Source organism: Pseudophryne corroboree, chromosome 9 (assembly GCF_028390025.1).
Source record: "Pseudophryne corroboree isolate aPseCor3 chromosome 9, aPseCor3.hap2, whole genome shotgun sequence".
Classification (NCBI taxonomy): Eukaryota; Metazoa; Chordata; class Amphibia; order Anura; family Myobatrachidae; genus Pseudophryne; species Pseudophryne corroboree.
In genome coordinates, this window is record NC_086452.1 from 85,973,890 (window position 1) to 85,989,804 (window position 15,915).

Below are 15,915 nucleotides of genomic sequence, written 5' to 3' on the forward strand. Positions count from 1 at the left end.
GTACCAGCATGCGGTGGAAAACCGGGCCCGCTGGTACCTGTAGTACTACTACTAAAAAAATACCCCAATAAAAACATAAGACACACACCTTGAAAGTAAAACTTTAATGCATACATCCATACCACCATATACACATACTTACCTATGTTCACACGAGGGTCGGTCCTCTTCTCCATGTAGAATCCATGGTGTACCTGTTGAAAAAATTATACTCACAAAATCCAGTGTAGATGGCTCTTCTTGTAATCCATTTGTAATCCAGGTACTTGACAAAAAAAACAAAACGGACACCCGACCTCGCACTGAAAGGGGCCCCATGATTTCACATGGGACCCCTTTCCCCGAATGCCAGAAACCCCCTCTGACTTATGTCTAAGAGGGTTCCATCAGCCAATCAGGGAGCGCCACATTGTGGCACCCTCCTGATTGGCTGTGTGCGCCTGTACTGTATGACAGGCAGCACCCGGCAGTGTTACAATGTAGCGCCTATGCGCTCCATTGTAACCAATGGTGGGAACTTTGCGGTCAGCGGTGAGGTTACTTTTGGTCAACCGCTGACCACAAAGTTCCCTGGCATTCGGGGAAAGGGGTCCCATGTGAAAACATGGGGCCCCTTTCAGTGCGAGGTCGGGTGTCCGTTTTGTTTTTTTGCCAAGTACCTGGATTACAAATGGATTACAAGAAGAGCCATCTACACTGGATTTTGTGAGTATAATTTTTTCAACAGGTACACCATGGATTCTACATGGAGAAGAGGACCGACCCTCGTGTGAACATAGGCCCTCATTCCGAGTTGTTCGCTCGCAAGGCGATTTTAGCAGAGTTGCTCACGCTAAGCCGCCGCCTACTGGGAGTGAATCTTAGCATCTTAAAATTGCGAACGATGTATTCGCAATATTGCGATTACACACCTCGTAGCAGTTTCTGAGTAGCTTCAGACTTACTCGGCATCTGCGATCAGTTCAGTGCTTGTCGTTCCTGGTTTGACGTCACAAACACACCCAGCGTTCGCCCAGACACTCCTCCGTTTCTCCGGCCACTCCTGCGTTTTTTCCGGAAACGGTAGCGTTTTTTCCAACACGCCCATAAAACGGCCTGTTTCCGCCCAGAAACACCCATTTCCTGTCAATCACACTACGATCGCCTGAGCGAAGAAAAAGCCGTGAGTAAAAATCCTAACTTCATAGCAAATTTACTTGGCGCAGTCGCAGTGCGGACATTGCGCATGCGCACTAAGCGGAAAATCGCTGCGATGCGAAGATTTTTACCGAGCGAACAACTCGGAATGAGGGCCATAGGTAAGTATGTGTATATGGAGGTGTGGATGTATGCATTAAAGTTTTACTTTCAAGGTGTGTGTCTTATGTTTTTATTGGGGTATTTTTTTAGTAGTAGTACTACAGATACCAGCGGGCCCGGTTTTCCACCGCATGCTGGTACTTGTGGTTCTCCAAGTACCAGCTTGCGGGGGAGGCTTGCTGGGACTTGTAGTACTGCTACTAAAAACAATATTCATTTTTTTACAAAACGGCTATTAGCCTCCCATCCGCAGCCCTTGGATGAGGGGGACAGCCTCGGGCTTCACCCCTGGTCCTTGGGTGGCTGGAGGGGGGGGACCCCTTGATTGAAGGGGTCCCCACTCCTCCAGGGTACCCCGGCCAGGGGTGACTAGTTGGTTATGTAATGCCAGGGACGCCGGGACCTATATAAAAGTGTCCCCCGGCTGTGGCATTATGTATCTGGCTAGTGGAGCCCGGTGCTGGTTTCAGAAATACGGGGGACCCCTACGCTTTTTGTCCCCCATATTTTTGGAACCAGGACCAGGCGCAGAGCCCGGTGCTGGTTGTTTAAATATGGGGGAACCCCTATCATTTTCCCCCCCATATTTTTGCAACCAGGACCGGCTCAAAGAGCCCGAGGCTGGTTTTGCTTAGGAGGGGAGACCCCACGCATTTAAAAAAAAAAAAAAAAAAAAAACACTTTCCCATCCCCTTCCCACTGATAAACATGCACGGATCTCATGGATCCGTGCATGCCTATCCAAACACGGGATAAAAAAGCAGGTCTGGTTTTTTTTTAGCACTTTTTCACGAATTGTATTTCAGCACGGCAGTGTTTGGCTATTGTCGGCAGTGTTTGTGATTTGCACTTTTTAGTAAATTACCGATTTCTACCAAATTGCAGGCGTATTTGACCGATGGTGTATTGATTCATAATTTTTTCCTAGGACTTCCAAAATATTACGAATGCCCTCATCACTGCCGAGATTTTTGCTTAGTAAATTACCGAAATGACACTTTGAAGAAAAAACGTCATCTCGGTCAAAATCGGGACCTTAGTAAATATACCCCATAGGGGTAAATTTACTAAGATGGGAGTTCTTTTTAAGATGGGATGTTGCCCATAGCAACCAATCAGATTCTACTTTTCATTTATCTAGCACCTTCTAGAAGATAATACCTACAATCTGATTGGTTGCTATGGGCAACATCCCATCTCAAACAGAACTCACAGCTTAGTAAATTTACCCCATGGGGCCTGATGCAGAGCTGGAGGGAAATGTGCTCCCGAACTGTATGTTGCTCCTGAACTTTATGCATAGAAAAAAAAATAGGATTTTAATACCTACCGGTAAATCCTTTTCTCTTAGTCCGTAGAGGATGCTGGGGACTCCGTAAGGACCATGGGGTATAGACGGGATCCGCAGGAGCTTGGGCACACTAAAAAGACTTTGACTGGGTGTGAACTGGCTCCTCCCTCTATGCCCCTCCCCCAGACCTCAGTTATAGGAACTGTGCCCAGGAGAGACGGACATTTCGAGGAAAGAATTTATTGTTTAAACACGGTGAGTGTCATACCAGCTCACACCACGAACATAACGCAAAATGTGGCATTCAATAGAACACCAGCTAACGGCATGAAAAAATACATAGCCACATGCTGAGAGAAAATGTAACACAACCTGTGTGTCAACACAACCAATAAGAAGACACCGCATGCCATGGCATGAACAACGTCAGCAACAGCCTGACAGAAAAGAAACACCACCCAAGTGTAACCATAACCAATTACTGAAGACACAGTACGCACTGGGACGGGCGCCCAGCATCCTTTATGGACTAAGATCCATAAAGGATCCAGCGTGTAACAGACTGCATAGACGCAGGCGCCCCAATCATGCTGGAAACATACCAGACAAACAGAGCCTCTGTTCCCCCAATCTGAGCTAAATTGGCGACCAAAATATTCAAAGCCCTGACTACATCGAGAGACTTTGAATCAGTTAATGCCTAAGTAACCAACAGCATCAAAATAGGCTGATTTCTGCGAAACCCAGAAACCACATTTGGCAGAACTATTATCCGAGTTCTCAATTCCTTTCTATCCCCACGGAAGATCAAACAGGCTCTTGTGAGACCAGGCCGCTACTTCGAACACCCGCCTTGCGGATGCCAAAGCCAATATCATGACCACTTTCCAAAAGAGAAAATCTAACACAACCTTTCCCAAAGGTTCCAAACAGTGTGGCACAAGAAAACGCAACACCACATCAAGGTCCCACGGTGCCAACGGGGCACAAATGGAGGTTGGATGTGCAGCACTCCTTTCACGAAAGTCCGAACTTCCGGAAAGGTTGCCAATTCTTTCTTGAAAGAAAATATATAAGGCCAAAACCGCACTTAAATGGAGCCTAACTTTAGGCCTGCACCCACACCTGCTTGCAAAGAATGGAGAAGAACAACCCAGCTGAAAGACTTCCGCAGTAGCCTTCTTGGATTCCCACCAAGACACATAATCGTCTCCAAACACGGTGGTAAGGCTTTGCCGTTACTTCTTTTTGGTTATGATATAGTGTTCAACCACCACGCCGTCAAGCGCAACCGCGGTAAATCTTGATACATGCCTGGATCTTGCTGTAACAGTTCCTCACGTAGAGGAAGAGGCCATTGATCTTCTATGAGTAAATCTTGAAGAACTGGATACCAAGCCCTCCTTGGTTAGACCGGAACAATGATGATCGCCTGAACCTTTGTTCTTCTTACGTTTATCACCATCCGAAGAGTGATAACGGAGGGGACACATAGACCGACTGAAAACACCCAAGGTGTCCCGAGGACGTCCACTGCTACAGCTTGAGTGTCCCCTGACCTGGTATCCCCAAGGTCTCTCGTCGAGGCGAGACGCCAACCTGTCCAATTGAGGCACTCCTCAATGACTTGTCACTTCAGGGAAAACTTCTCTATGACGACTGTATTTTTCCCGGATGGAGATCGCGTCTGCAGAGGATATCTATTTCTCCGTCGTTTACATCCGGAAACAAAGACTGCTAACATAGCGTTTACCAGTCTTTCCACCCAGCGGAAAACTCTTTCGGCTTCTGCCATCTCCGCTTTGCTCCTTTTTCCGCCATAGCGGCTTACTTACACCACTGCTGTCAAGACATCCGACAGAATTAACACGGGCAGATCACTAAGCATATGTTCATTGAAAATAGCTCTTAATTCAAGAAAGCTTATTGCAGACAAGCTTCCCAGCTTGACCCTTTCCTCTGGAAATACTTCCCTCGCAAGGACTGCTCCCCAGTCTCAGAGATCTGCATGCATGGCCACCAGGATCTCATCCTGGAATCCGAACCTTCGTCCCTCCAGGAGGTGAGAACTGAGCAGACACCACAGGAGCGATATCCTGGCCATTAGGAATATATTCCGGTGCATGTGCAGGTGAGACCCGGACCACATTTCTAAGTGACCCCGTGAAACCCACTCTGGCATTGGACCTGCTCACCGAAAAAGGCCTCTTAGGCCGCACCCATCTTCTTCATCAACGGAACATATTGATGGATTGTCACTGCAAATCTGATCCGACTCCGGATCCTCAGACCTCTTTCCACAGGAACACAGAGAACTTCAACCGTTTCGTATCTACTCTGATACCCACCGCCGACGTCTGCGACGTTGGGAGTAACAGTCTTCCCCTGTGTTGAAGAACAGTCAGAGAGAAAACAACGATTTGCACCACCTGTGTCTTGACCTCGCCTTAAACAGGAGAGTGTCCCAGTACAGACTAACAATGGCTGTTACTATTGAAAGAATACCATCCTACTGCCATCACTCTGGTGAAACAGCAAAGACAATCCTGGATAGCCACCCAAGTAATCTGAATGCGGAGAACAACGCATTTAACCTCTAGTATTTTTTTTTATTTTTACTTTTTAAATCAGGGACAGCAGGACAATGCCCTGAACCTGACGCACCTATGGTATGGCGTCACGTACTACCTCCCCTTCCAGAGGGGAACGGCAAGATCTATTAGGAAAATCAGTGAGGGGAAACATCTGTAACGCCAGAATGTCCCCCTTAGGATTCTATAATTAACTCACAGGTCCTAGTCTATTCCCGGACTGACTGAAAAGTAGTAGACGAGTTCCCACCAGAGTGGCCTCCAGCCAGGTAGACTCCGCGACATGTGATGTATATGGTAAAAACAGAAAACGACATCTGCTTCTGTGAACCTAACAAGGCTGCAAAACTCTTACCTTTTTCACCTTCCACTGTCTGCACAGAAAAGGTAAAAAAGAACGGTATCGAACCGGTTAAAACGATTGCATCCCACAAAAGAATGCGTCACCAACCGTTGTGAAGGAGACTAACTCACGAAGTTAGATTTATCAGTAGTATTGACTGAACCGAGGTATCCCCAAACAGCGGTACACCGTCCCAGGGAAAAACTCCAGTATCTCTCGGAGTCAGCCTCAGCACTTCCCCGGCCACACCGCCTGTACAGCAGCCGCCGCAATGTTATAGAGAAGAACCAACAGAAGGAACAACCCTTACTCACTTTAGGTTAATTCTATCGGATGCCTTTCCGAATATAAACACTCCCTCAGGTACATGTAATGCAAATAAGCTCCAAGCATAGAAATAAAATATCACTTAGCTTCCTGTATACGATCCTTTGTGACAGGGCCCCATGTCGACCAGGAGTTGACTTGCACAGTATTCTCTCCACGTCGGGAAGCGAATAAACATTCAGACTCCTTGAGAGGATTGAAGACCAACTCGTCACGGTCGACCTAGAGCTTAATCAACAGAGCGACCAGCACATGAGAAGGAGTACTACTTCAGCATTCATGAATATACGTAATGTAATACACAATATATCACACATATCCTAACTATGTATGTATATATATATATATATATATATATATATATATATATATATAAAACATATATATAAGTGGATTGTCCGGACCCATCAGGTCCCTAGTGACAGTAATGTGATCTGAATGTGTATAACCATGTACTGACATGCCCCAGTTGTGGATCTACCAGGAACGTTATGGTCGACAGAAAATCTAGTATTCGTCGACAGCAGGGAATAGTAAGCAGGCAAAATCAACATTCTTGGAACCCCGAGGGGTCTAAGGGAAGCATACATCTATAATTTCAATAACACTCCCCCCACATATACCTATAAATATATATACAGGTATAATGCAGTTACAGCGTGTTAATTTTCACCCAGTAATTATAGTTGATGCCGACAGGTCACCCACATACGACTGTCTCCCATACCGTGTTTACTTTTACAAGCATACAACTACCGACCTGCTGATACTGCATCTTCCGAATCAAGTACCAACAGGTGTCGGCGACGCCGACAGTGATCCCCACAGCTGCTTGTGACAGAGCCCTCACACATGTCGACGTATGTCGACTAAAAACTATAGTGGGTAATCTGACAGGAAAAACACAGAGATTCATGCACCACAACAATGATTATACGCCCATTCTTGAACATAGTGCTGTATTTCTCTCCATATAGCACTAAAACACTGTGCTCCCCCTCGTTTGTACCGTAAACATAGCCTTGGCGGGGACATGGAAGAAAATGGTGCTGAATCTGTTGTGAGGGCTAAGCTCCGCCCCTTCCCGGCGCGCTTGAGCCCCGCTAATATATATATATATATGTTGAGCTGGGGGGTCCCATATACAGCAGTTACACCCTGTATATACATATATATCGCTGCCCAGGGCGCCCTCCTGCGCCCTGCACCCTTGTAAGCCGTTGGTGTGTGGGAGCAATGGCGCGCAGCGTGACCGCTGCGTTACACTGGCGGGGGTATCGTACACGGTGCCCGGGCACCTAGTATGTCCCTCTTGCCAGCGATCGTGACCCTCAGTAACTTGCTGCCCAGGGCGCCCCCCCCCCAGCGCCCTGCACCCTGTGAGTGCCGTTGGTGTGTGGGAGCATGGAGCGCAGCGCGACCGCTGCACTGTACCTCCATTACTGAAGTCTTCTGCAGTCACTGAAGTCTTCTTTTCTTCCAATACTCGCCCGGCTTCTTTCTTCTGGCTTCTGTGAGGGGGGTGACGGCGCGGATCTGGGAACAAGCAGCTAGGCGAACCAAGTGATCGGACCCTCTGGAGCTAATGGTGTCCAGTAGCCTAAGAAGCAGAGCCCTTAACTAAGAAGAAGTAGGTCTGATTTCTCTCCCCTCACTCCCACGATGCAGGGAGCCTGTAGCCAGCAGGTCTCCCTGAAAATAAAAAACCTAACATAAAGTCTTTTAGAGAAACTCAGTAGAGCTTCCCTAGTGAGTGTCCAGTCACTCCTGGGCACAAAGTCTAACTGAGGTCTGGGGGAGGGGCATAGAGGGAGCAGCCAGTTCACACCCAGTCAAAGTCTTTTTAGTGTGCCCAAGCTTCTGCGGATCCCGTCTATACCCCATGGTCCTTACGGAGTCCCCAGCATCCTCTAGGACGTAGGAGAAAATGTGTATAATTAGCTGTATGGAGAGATGTACACATCCTTTGTGTATGTATAGGCTTAGCTTTCTATCAGTCATCATCAGTGTGCAGTTGCACCTACATTATACTAAGTGTAAAAGATACACCTGGAAATAGACCTATAATAGCTCAGTGCTGCATAGCTCACTGTCCTGTCCACATTTTGCACTTTATCTATGTGAGAACATCCTGTCTCAGCCCAGTTACACCTATTCAGCCAAAGTGTGATCATACTGCATATACACCTGCATCACTCACACTTGGGTACACTAGGTTTGCAGGGCGGGTGTCTGACGCCAATTCTGGGACCAAAAAGACTGAAGTGATCGCAGCGGCTGAGTAAGTCCAGAGCTACTCAGAAACTACAAAAACTTTTTTGTGCCGTCAGCTGCAAAAGCGTTCGCAAACTCGCAAAGCTAAAATACACTCCCCCATAGGCAGCGACTATCTGATCACAGCGCTGCAAAAAGTTGCTAGCCAGCGATCAACTGAGAATGACCCCCAATGTACAGCCAGACTTCTGAGTTATGCTCATCTCTAGCAGCTATATATAGGTTGTTTTGAGTAATATTACAGCTAGCTAAGTTAGGACCATGCTATCCCTGGTTTATAAAAGGGTTACATAGAGATAATGATAATGGATACGCACATTGCTGGACACAGTGTAGGATGCTGAGGAAAGTGAGACCTTGTATCCCAGTAACAATAACAGCATTTATGAGAATTGCCACGTCAATGACTGAGTACTATGTTTAAACTAAAATACTCATCTGAGTTCAGGTATAAAATAAATAACTATTTCTTCTTCATACATGAGGGACACTGGAACCGCTGGGTATACAGATAAATCCTTTCATATCTTTGCTGTGCATAGCAGCGTTCAGTAGCTGTTCCACATTGCGTACGCCGCATCAGGGTATACCGTGTACATTCGCCAACCCCCCCCTCCAGGCCCATTGTAATGAATGCAGAGCGGGAGCGTGCGTAGGCACCAGGCCCGCTATGCCACTAATCACTTGCATCGATGTTAAAGGACGCATCTGTAGGTTGGTGCTGGAGGAGGCTGGGGTACTAATAGTTACAGGTCAGAATCACAGGCTCTTCCCCCTTATACCTCACCCTCTGACCCGCCCTAAGGAGCTGGACACTGCTTTAGCTGCTCCTGCTGCTTAGTAGAGATGAGCGCCTGAAATTTTTCGGGTTTTGTGTTTTGGTTTTGGGTTCGGTTCCGCGGCCGTGTTTTGGGTTCGAACGCGTTTTGGCAAAACCTCACCGAATTTTTTTTGTCGGATTCGGGTGTGTTTTGGATTCGGGTGTTTTTTTCAAAAAACACTAAAAAACAGCTTAAATCATAGAATTTGGGGGTCATTTTGATCCCAAAGTATTATTAACCTCAAAAACCATAATTTACACTCATTTTCAGTCTATTCTGAATACCTCACACCTCACAATATTATTTTTAGTCCTAAAATTTGCACCGAGGTCGCTGTGTGAGTAAGATAAGCGACCCTAGTGGCCGACACAAACACCGGGCCCATCTAGGAGTGGCACTGCAGTGTCACGCAGGATGGCCCTTCCAAAAAACCCTCCCCAAACAGCACATGACGCAAAGAAAAAAAGAGGCGCAATGAGGTAGCTGTGTGAGTAAGATTAGCGACCCTAGTGGCCGACACAAACACCGGGCCCATCTAGGAGTGGCACTGCAGTGTCACGCAGGATGGCCCTTCCAAAAAACCCTCCCCAAACAGCACATGACGCAAAGAAAAAAAGAGGCGCAATGAGGTAGCTGTGTGAGTAAGATTAGCGACCCTAGTGGCCGACACAAACACCGGGCCCATCTAGGAGTGGCACTGCAGTGTCACGCAGGATGTCCCTTCCAAAAAACCCTCCCCAAACAGCACATGACGCAAAGAAAAAAAGAGGCGCAATGAGGTAGCTGTGTGAGTAAGATTAGCGACCCTAGTGGCCGACACAAACACCGGGCCCATCTAGGAGTGGCACTGCAGTGTCACGCAGGATGTCCCTTCCAAAAAACCCTCCCCAAACAGCACATGACGCAAAGAAAAAAAGAGGCGCAATGAGGTAGCTGACTGTGTGAGTAAGATTAGCGACCCTAGTGGCCGACACAAACACCGGGCCCATTTAGGAGTGGCACTGCAGTGTCACGCAGGATGTCCCTTCCAAAAAACCCTCCCCAATCAGCACATGATGCAAAGAAAAAGAAAAGAAAAAAGAGGTGCAAGATGGAATTGTCCTTGGGCCCTCCCACCCACCCTTATGTTGTATAAACAAAACAGGACATGCACACTTTAACCAACCCATCATTTCAGTGACAGGGTCTGCCACACGACTGTGACTGATATGACGGGTTGGTTTGGACCCCCCCAAAAAAAGAAGCAATTAATCTCTCCTTGCACAAACTGGCTCTACAGAGGCAAGATGTCCACCTCATCATCACCCTCCGATATATCACCGTGTACATCCCCCTCCTCACAGATTATCAATTCGTCCCCACTGGAATCCATCATCTCAGCTCCCTGTGTACTTTGTGGAGGCAATTGCTGCTGGTCAATGTCTCCGCGGAGGAATTGATTATAATTCATTTTAATGAACATCATCTTCTCCACATTTTCTGGATGTAACCTTGTACGCCGATTGCTGACAAGGTGAGCGGCGGCACTAAACACTCTTTCGGAGTACACACTTGTGGGAGGGCAACTTAGGTAGAATAAAGCCAGTTTGTGCAAGGGCCTCCAAATTGCCTCTTTTTCCTGCCAGTATAAGTACGGACTGTGTGACGTGCCTACTTGGATGCGGTCACTCATATAATCCTCCACCATTCTATCAATGTTGAGAGAATCATATGCAGTGACAGTAGACGACATGTCCGTAATCGTTGTCAGGTCCTTCAGTCCGGACCAGATGTCAGCATCAGCAGTCGCTCCAGACTGCCCTGCATCACCGCCAGCGGGTGGGCTCGGAATTCTGAGCCTTTTCCTCGCACCCCCAGTTGCGGGAGAATGTGAAGGAGGAGATGTTGACAGGTCGCGTTCCGCTTGACTTGACAATTTTGTCACCAGCAGGTCTTTCAACCCCAGCAGACTTGTGTCTGCCGGAAAGAGAGATCCAAGGTAGGCTTTAAATCTAGGATCGAGCACGGTGGCCAAAATGTAGTGCTCTGATTTCAACAGATTGACCACCCGTGAATCCTTGTTAAGCGAATTAAGGGCTCCATCCACAAGTCCCACATGCCTAGCGGAATCGCTCCGTGTTAGCTCCTCCTTCAATGTCTCCAGCTTCTTCTGCAAAAGCCTGATGAGGGGAATGACCTGACTCAGGCTGGCAGTGTCTGAACTGACTTCACGTGTGGCAAGTTCAAAGGGCATCAGAACCTTGCACAACGTTGAAATCATTCTCCACTGCGCTTGAGACAGGTGCATTCCACCTACTATATCGTGCTCAATTGTATAGGCTTGAATGGCCTTTTGCTGCTCCTCCAACCTCTGAAGCATATAGAGGGTTGAATTCCACCTCGTTACCACTTCTTGCTTCAGATGATGGCAGGGCAGGTTCAGTAGTTTTTGGTGGTGCTCCAGTCTTCTGTACGTGGTGCCTGTACGCCGAAAGTGTCCCGCAATTCTTCTGGCCACCGACAGCATCTCTTGCACGCCCCTGTCGTTTTTTAAAAAATTCTGCACCACCAAATTCAAGGTATGTGCAAAACAAGGGACGTGCTGGAATTTGCCCATATTTAATGCACACACAATATTGCTGGCGTTGTCCGATGCCACAAATCCACAGGAGAGTCCAATTGGGGTAAGTGTGCGTATTCTGGAAACCGGTGATACAAAGCGTAGCCTGCCTAGGAAAGAGTTGGCGTTTGCGAGATGCTGCTACTGGTGCCGCCGCTGCTGTTCTTGCGGCGGGAGTCCATACATCTACCCAGTGGGCTGTCACAGTCATATAGTCCTGACCCTGCCCTGCTCCACTTGTCCACATGTCCGTGGTTAAGTGGACATTGGGTACAGCTGCATTTTTTAGGACACTGGTGACTCTTTTTCTGAGGTCTGTGTACATTTTCGGTATCGCCTGCCTAGAGAAATGGAACCTAGATGGTATTTGGTACCGGGGACACAGTACCTCCAACAAGTCTCTAGTTGGCTCTGCAGTAATGATGGATACCGGAACCACGTTTCTCACCACCCAGGATGCCAAGGCCTCAGTTATCCGCTTTGCAGTAGGATGACTGCTGTGATATTTCATCTTCCTCGCAAAGGACTGTTGAACAGTCAATTGCTTACTGGAAGTAGTACAAGTGGGCTTACGACTTCCCCTCTGGGATGACCATCGACTCCCAGCGGCAACAACAGCAGCGCCAGCAGCAGTAGGCGTTACACGCAAGGATGCATCGGAGGAATCCCAGGCAGGAGAGGACTCGTCAGAATTGCCAGTGACATGGCCTGCAGGACTATTGGCATTCCTGGGGAAGGAGGAAATTGACACTGAGGGAGTTGGTGGGGTGGTTTGCGTGAGCTTGGTTACAAGAGGAAGGGATTTACTGGTCAGTGGACTGCTTCCGCTGTCACCCAAAGTTTTTGAACTTGTCACTGACTTATTATGAATGCGCTGCAGGTGACGTATAAGGGAGGATGTTCCGAGGTGGTTAACGTCCTTACCCCTACTTATTACAGCTTGACAAAGGGAACACACGGCTTGACACCTGTTGTCCGCATTTCTGGTGAAATACCTCCACACCGAAGAGCTGATTTTTTTGGTATTTTCACCTGGCATGTCAACGGCCATATTCCTCCCACGGACAACAGGTGTCTCCCCGGGTGCCTGACTTAAACAAACCACCTCACCATCAGAATCCTCCTGGTCAATTTCCTCCCCAGCGCCAGCAACACCCATATCCTCCTCATCCTGGTGTACTTCAACACTGACATCTTCAATCTGACTATCAGGAACTGGACTGCGGGTGCTCCTTCCAGCACTTGCAGGGGGCGTGCAAATGGTGGAAGGCGCATGCTCTTCACGTCCAGTGTTGGGAAGGTCAGGCATCGCAACCGACACAATTGGACTCTCCTTGTGGATTTGGGATTTCGAAGAATGCACAGTTCTTTGCTGTGCTGCTTTTGCCAGCTTGAGTCTTTTCATTTTTCTAGCGAGAGGCTGAGTGCTTCCATCCTCATGTGAAGCTGAACCACTAGCCATGAACATAGGCCAGGGCCTCAGCCGTTCCTTGCCACTCCGTGTCGTAAATGGCATATTGGCAAGTTTACGCTTCTCCTCCGACAATTTTATTTTAGGTTTTGGAGTCCTTTTTTTTCTGATATTTGGTGTTTTGGATTTGACATGCTCTGTACTATGACATTGGGCATCGGCCTTGGCAGACGACGTTGCTGGCATTTCATCGTCTCGGCCATGACTAGTGGCAGCAGCTTCAGCACGAGGTGGAAGTGGATCTTGATCTTTCCCTAATTTTGGAACCTCAACATTTTTGTTCTCCATATTTTAATAGGCACAACTAAAAGGCACCTCAGGTAAACAATGGAGATGGATACTAGTATACAATTATGGACTGCCTGCCGAGTGCAGACACAGAGGTAGCCACAGCCGTGAACTACCGTACTGTACTGTGTCTGCTGCTAATATAGACTGGTTGATAAAGAGATGTCTATGTAACTATGTATGTATAAAGAAGAAAGAAAAAAAAACCACGGTTAGGTGGTATACAATTATGGACGGACTGCCTGCCGAGTGCCGACACAGAGGTAGCCACAGCCGTGAACTACCGCACTGTACTGTGTCTGCTGCTAATATATAGACTGGTTGATAAAGAGATAGTATACTCGTAACTAGTATGTATGTATAAAGAAAGAAAAAAAAACCACGGTTAGGTGGTATATACAATTATGGACGGGCTGCCGAGTGCCGACACAGAGGTAGCCACAGCCGTGAACTACCGCACTGTACTGTGTCTGCTGCTAATATATAGACTGGTTGATAAAGAGATAGTATACTCGTAACTAGTATGTATGTATAAAGAAAGAAAAAAAAACCACGGTTAGGTGGTATATACAATTATGGACGGGCTGCCGAGTGCCGACACAGAGGTAGCCACAGCCGTGAACTACCGCACTGTACTGTGTCTGCTGCTAATATATAGACTGGTTGATAAAGAGATAGTATACTCGTAACTAGTATGTATGTATAAAGAAAGAAAAAAAAACCACGGTTAGGTGGTATATACAATTATGGACGGGCTGCCGAGTGCCGACACAGAGGTAGCCACAGCCGTGAACTACCGCACTGTACTGTGTCTGCTGCTAATATATAGACTGGTTGATAAAGAGATAGTATACTCGTAACTAGTATGTATGTATAAAGAAAGAAAAAAAAACCACGGTTAGGTGGTATATACAATTATGGACGGGCTGCCGAGTGCCGACACAGAGGTAGCCACAGCCGTGAACTACCGCACTGTACTGTGTCTGCTGCTATTATAGACTGGTTGATAAAGAGATAGTATACTCGTAACTAGTATGACTATAAAGAAAGAAAAAAAAACCACGGTTAGGTGGTATATACAATTATGGACGGGCTGCCGAGTGCCGACACAGAGGTAGCCACAGCCGTGAACTACCGCACTGTACTGTGTCTGCTGCTAATATATAGACTGGTTGATAAAGAGATAGTATACTCGTAACTAGTATGTATGTATAAAGAAAGAAAAAAAACCACGGTTAGGTGGTATATACAATTATGGACGGGCTGCCGAGTGCCGACACAGAGGTAGCCACAGCCGTGAACTACCGCACTGTACTGTGTCTGCTGCTAATATATAGACTGGTTGATAAAGAGATAGTATACTCGTAACTAGTATGTATGTATAAAGAAAGAAAAAAAAACCACGGTTAGGTGGTATATACAATTATGGACGGGCTGCCGAGTGCCGACACAGAGGTAGCCACAGCCGTGAACTACCGCACTGTACTGTGTCTGCTGCTAATATATAGACTGGTTGATAAAGAGATAGTATACTCGTAACTAGTATGTATGTATAAAGAAAGAAAAAAAAACCACGGTTAGGTGGTATATACAATTATGGACGGGCTGCCGAGTGCCGACACAGAGGTAGCCACAGCCGTGAACTACCGCACTGTACTGTGTCTGCTGCTAATATAGACTGGTTGATAAAGAGATAGTATACTCGTAACTAGTATGTATGTATAAAGAAAGAAAAAAAAACCACGGTTAGGTGGTATATACAATTATGGACGGGCTGCCGAGTGCCGACACAGAGGTAGCCACAGCCGTGAACTACCGCACTGTACTGTGTCTGCTGCTAATATATAGACTGGTTGATAAAGAGATAGTATACTCGTAACTAGTATGTATGTATAAAGAAAGAAAAAAAAACCACGGTTAGGTGGTATATACAATTATGGACGGGCTGCCGAGTGCCGACACAGAGGTAGCCACAGCCGTGAACTACCGCACTGTACTGTGTCTGCTGCTAATATATAGACTGGTTGATAAAGAGATAGTATACTCGTAACTAGTATGTATGTATAAAGAAAGAAAAAAAAACCACGGTTAGGTGGTATATACAATTATGGACGGGCTGCCGAGTGCCGACACAGAGGTAGCCACAGCCGTGAACTACCGCACTGTACTGTGTCTGCTGCTATTATAGACTGGTTGATAAAGAGATAGTATACTACTAATATTATATATACTGGTGGTCAGGTCACTGGTCACTAGTCACACTGGCAGTGGCACTCCTGCAGCAAAAGTGTGCACTGTTTAATTTTAATATAATATTATGTACTCCTGGCTCCTGCTATAACCTATAACTGGCACTGCAGTGCTCCCCAGTCTCCCCCACAATTATAAGCTGTGTGAGCTGAGCACAGTCAGATATATATATACATTGATGCAGCACACTGGGCTGAGCAGTGCACACAGATATGGTATGTGACTGAGTCACTGTGTGTATCGTTTTTTTCAGGCAGAGAACGGATATATTAAATAAAACAAACAACTGCACTGTCTGGTGGTCACTGTGGTCGTCAGTCACTAAACTCTGCACTCTCTTCTACAGTATCACAGCCTCAGG